Raw genomic sequence first — 5,910 nt, forward strand, 5'->3', positions numbered from 1 at the left:
TATGTTTGTTTACCCATTTTGAGGAACAGCTGCGAAAAGTGATTTCACTTAGCCATCCTTGTGACACTGCCGTGATTGGAAAATTCCAACCTGTACCTGGAATCTGCTGCTATCCCTGTTTATCACTCGTTCCTCAAGAGACGAGTCTTCATTGAGCTCTTTTCACTGACTCGTAAAATATGAAAAGTTTGCCGAGTTTTGGCCTTCCAGCTGGTTAAAAGGACCGGAAGAGCTATCCCTCCTCTAGATTTTAATCTTTTTGGACCTGAGGGATTATTGCACAAAAAGATCGAGCGCTTGTTTTGTTCGGCTCGTTAAAGAAATCGAAAATTCATCCCTTTTGTATTGTTTTATACTTTTTCGGACTTAAGGGATTAGATGACGAAAAAGGAATTTTGGAGTTAACTTTCCGTACCTTTTCAGACTCTCTAAAAATGAAAAGGACCGAGTTTTCCTTGTCGTTAGACTCGTTAAAATGATTAAATAGCGACAAACTTGTCTTTAGACGAGAACGAGTTTCCCTATCGCTAAGCTCGTTAAAACATAGCGATGGGCTTGCCCGAAGGGCAGGTTATAGAACAAGCATATGTTATCCTCCTCAAGCTTGACAAAAATAAAGAGGTACTGGTCAGCAATGACTGGGGAAAAATTGGGAGAACCTCACAGCATTAATGGTAGCAAGTCGCTCTTGAACATGACACTTTGTCCTCCGTATCACATCGGGTTGGGTTGTTTCATTCACCGGTCTCATAACCATGGTCCTCGCCACACCATCCACAATTGGGGTAATGCTACCAATCCATCACATCAGTGTCGTTATATGTTCAAGAGATGTGGTTCTGCAAAGAGTCAACCGTGTCCCATCCACTGCCATACATTATCCTTCATCCACTGTCGACATCAGCTCATTATCCAAGGAGTTGATCTAGGAACAACCCCTTCAGTACTTTGAAGCTTGCATGCCTCAATGGCAAGTTTCTCACTTCCGGCGACAGGTATACATCAATGACCTTCGACCAGAAGATTTTGCATGGTGGTCGACGCCAAGTCCTTTATTCCCACCATGTGAATTGTACTGCCGTACCTTGAGGGTCATCATCCTTATCGGTGATTCCTCTCGCGTTTGTTAACGGTTTACATCATTGACCGGTAATCAAGCGATGTCTTTCCATGTTCGACTTCAAGAAATTCTCACATGGATCGACTTGTACATCGAGTGAAGATCGGAAGAGATTGAAGACCCCGGATCTAGTTTCATCCATCCGGGCTGCGATATATATTCAGGACATAAAGACATTTGATATGTACATCATTACAGCAGATGATCATCCTTCTCAAAGGATGATAATTTCAGCAGAGAATTATCGGTCTACAGTCAGACGATCGTCTGTTCTATGTACGAAAATGTATTTATAAAGCTGAGCATGGGAATGCCCGCCTCAGCTAGATCATGAAAAAGTATGAAAAATAATGTATTGTATTGTATCTTAGTACAGGACACTTCTCAGCAGATTGAATGAACTTCGGATCCTCTCAATAAAGCATTTCACCCGATAAACGACCTCATACTTTAGGGGGCATCTGTTATAGACAATTTTGTGCCTTACAGCAACAGGCATGAATTGTCAATAATCCAAGGGATCCAAAGTTCCCTAAACATGATGTTCCTACCCCTAGAGGAACAAGGTCAGCAAACCAACAGCTCTCAGATCAGTTCTCCACCTGAAAACACTCAAAAACAAGCAATCCTGAAATCAAAGCAGGTGCTCCACTAGGCTTCTGCGCTGAAACTCAGATCCTCCATGGTGTACCTGTGTTGCAAAGCAAGTGGAACAAAGGCCACCTGCGCTGAGCGAGATGGGACAAGTGGCACACTGAGTCATTGCTCCAAAAATGACACTTGGATCAGGGATTTCGCCTTGTGATGAGTCAGAGGCTCTGTTTCTCCAAGTGGAAGCAAGGTTCTCCAAGTGGACTCAAGAACTGAAGATCAACTAAAGATTAACTGAAGAGAGAGAGGACACAAGGCAGCTACACATCAGTTGCAAGCTGACTCATCCTTTCTCAATTCATCTATATATTGAGCTCTCTCCTATGAGCTCAGGGGGCTGGAATTTTGTGCAAAGTAATGCTATGCTGTTGGTTTCACTATAGAGCTATTGGGTGATTGCTTGAGGGAGGTGAAGAGGAGAAATTCTTTCTGCTGGGAGGTGTTGCTGGATTAGGACCTTCAATGGTTGTAACACTCTCAGAACCTTTACTTCTTCATTAATAAAAGCTATTGAGGTTCTTCTATATGCATTTGTTCCAATGATGTTTTGTGATAATTGTATATTTGGTTTATGCTAATCCGTGAATCAGTTATGATTGCATGCCTCTTGTAGTCTCCTTCTTTGTCATTTTGCAGGATCTCATTGTAGCTGGGCTGGCAAAAGAGCAAAGAGCTGGGAGCAAGCGGCCATAGAGAAGAGTTTGGATTCGACATTAAGCGCAAGGCAACGGTTAGTGCATTTATCCACTCTCTTTTGCTTTCATAAAGAAGTAAACCTTAAGTAGTTTTCTTTACAGTTGTTGCTGAGGTACTATCACCCTTAGAGTGGGATAGGGTCATCCGAGTCGGATACTTTTCCCTACAACACTAACCTATAAATCGAGAAATTTAGTTTCACAAAATCACTCATGAACAAGTGAAATTTAGAATGTCATGCAAAGTACCTTTGTTGCTTCTGAATGTACCCCTCTCAAGGTGACTTTGTGATATCCAACAATAACCCAATCATGTCACCATGCATTATAATTTTTTCCCTAGCAATATCAATGGTTACAATCTCATCATCAATGAACACAAATTTCACAAGTACAACGACCACTCTTTCTTGGAAATTTGTGAGCTTCCCAAAAGGTTCAACAGAATTGGAGTGCCTTGTTTAAGCCATCAACTATCTAACTTAGGTGAACTGTTATCCCCAAGGCATAATAGTGTATGTGAAAGAAACTATTCCAACCACTCCTATGATAATTTAGCTATTTGTTTCACGATGTTAGTGAAGTAGGAGAGAAGCACCTTGGTGTTGGAATTATATGACACAAAGACATTAGAATGAAGATTGCCACAGTTCAATGAACACATAACCTTTAGTCTCTTTGAAAATAGGAACCTAGAAGCTACATGTGGGGTTATATCCATTCTTGGTACATCCAACAACACTGATTTTTTCAGATTGACCCAAAGTTGCGAAGTCAACATCCATTTGATGTTCTGAGAAACTACCACAAACAAAAACCTAAGAGATGTTTCATTTATGAGTGCCATTGCATGGAAATTCATTCAAACGATGAAGCAAAGCTTCGATAGATCACAACAACGCTTGAAAAGTGCCCTAATTGCAAGCTAGTACATGTCCCTCATCCATGACAGTTGGACTCGCTTAACACTTGGGCATCATAAGGCCATGAATCTTATTGCAGCGGTCATGATTTTCTTTTAAATTTTGGGCCTTAGTCGTAGCCTCTCCAAACACATGGAAAGTGATGGTAGATTCGAAATTGTGTGCCTAGTGCATAGGCATGATTGAGAACTTAAAAACCTCTATGTCCTACAAATAGATGCAAGGATGACCCAATCCATGAGGAAACCCTGAGGAAAACAATGCAACCAATGTCACCGGGAGAATCAACCAACTAACCTCCTTCTCCTTTTTTGCCAATCATACAATTGCTTCCACTTCATTAATGAGCTTTTTGCTAACTATTTTTGTGATATTTCCATGGCCTTTCACCTAACAAACTCAGTGATATTTCCATGGTCTTTCACATAACCCACTAATTCAGTTCATCCTGTTTCCATTTCCCACTCTCATTTCCCTCTTTTAAACATTTTCTTTCATTGCCTTACTCGTTAGTCCCTATCCTTAACCATCTCTTTCTTGTTAATCTCATTGCCCTAATATTTAACTAGCACTTTACCCCAATCTTAGTTTTTATTGCGGAAGACTTCTTATTTCAACTTAAGGTGGATGAGGATCTCTTGACTTTTTTTTTTTCAATTGACAACCTAGATTGATTTTCAAGTGAATATGCTCAACATATGCTTAGGCTTATTTTTTATCAACGAGTGCGTTACAGAGTTTGTTAGGTTGCATTTACTTTTAATAAATTTAAAAGGTTATATTTGTGCCATGTGGCTTCGTGCCCACCAATTTCCTACAGATTTGAGATTATTTAAATTCTAATATGTTCATTTTCTAATTAGATGGGGAAATTAGTATATAAGAACATTTTATTGAGAAAATTGGTCCATTTTACAATAAGATGTCTAAATCCTTTTTTTCCTCAAGTTAAATTAGATCTGTGCCACCTTGTTTCCTGCCCATCAATCTCCTAGGGATTGATATTATTCCAATTATAATAAGTTCATATTGTAATTAGATGGGGAAATTAATATATAAGAAAATTTTATTTAGCAAAATGGTGTTTATTTTCTAATTAGATGGGGAAATTACTATACAAGAACATTTTATTGCGAAAAATGGTCCATTTTACAATAAGATGTCTAAATCCTTTTTTTTTCTCAATTTAAATTAGATTTGTGCCACTTTGCTCCCTGCCCACCAATTTCCTAGGGATTGATATTATTTCAATTCTAATAAGTTCATATTGTAATTAGAGGGGGGAATTAATATATAGGAAAATTTTATTTAGAAAAATGGTCCATTTTACAATAACATGTGTAATTTTTTTTCACAAGTTAAAGTTGATTTGTAATCTTTTTACACATGGTTAATTAGGTAAATGTGTGCATTAGTAAAACATTCTTCTTGTTGCAATATTCTTTTTGTTATATTTATGAAGCCTTCGTCTATATCAACCACATTAATATTTTTAATGTGATTGTACATTATTATGGTATTATATCAATATTACAACAACTAATGGTAATTCAATTGGTTGATGATTTCTTCTTGATTCTGACATGTAAGAGAGGGAGCATATAAAGTTTAATACAATGAGTTGTTAAAATGTTTGTTTGAATGGTTTATAATTGTAAGTTCTATTTTTAAATGATTTTAAATGAAAAGAAGTAATATGGAAAAATCAGTGATTGTTATTATAAGAAAAGTAGAATAAAATACATGCAAATTCTAAGCTATGTTGCATTGGTTACATTTTTGTTATTCATATTTTTCATTATTTAATATTGAACTATTTTATTTCTATTCAAATTTTTTTTATGCAATTATTGAACTATACTTCTAAATAATATTTTGTATAAATTTAAAACAATGACATCGAATTATCATGAAGTCTAAATCATTGGATTAGCTACACATGATCTTCTATATGTCAGGATTCTTCTCAAATTTATGCCTTGGGATGTTTCCTTTGCAACATCTAGTGCAATTGCTAGTTTTAAGACAATTAAAATAAACCTTTAAGATGAAAGACAAATGAAGAAAATTAAAATAAACCTTAAAGGCTTAAGGCGAAACATTACTTTTTGTCTAAGAAAAATGTCTTTCATATACCCTAATCTATATTACTGCTTAGTCATCCATGCTCAAACATAGTCAACAATAAAGAACATGGTCAATGTGGTTAATATGACCAAACATTTTCAACCAAGGTCAAACATGTTAACTATGTTTAAGCATGGCAATCCATCATCAACAATGATTTACTAATCCTCACCATGCACATTATCCATCAACTAGCACAACCACAATAAGTTAGTGGCTTACATATTCAAATCTCGATCAATTTCTACCTTTTATAAGCTAATAAATGTCATTAACTTTAAAAGTTGATAAATGATGTTAATTACTAATGTAATTATTCTCGCTGCACCAAGAAGTACATTCAATACAGTATGAGGGAGATGTGTAATTCCTTTTATGCTTAATCTCTATTTGT

The sequence above is a fragment of the Pinus tabuliformis genome, chromosome 2_2 (assembly GCF_031772625.1).
Source record: "Pinus tabuliformis cultivar Carrire ecotype Pingquan chromosome 2_2, CPIR1, whole genome shotgun sequence".
Lineage (NCBI taxonomy): Eukaryota > Viridiplantae > Streptophyta > Pinopsida > Pinales > Pinaceae > Pinus > Pinus tabuliformis.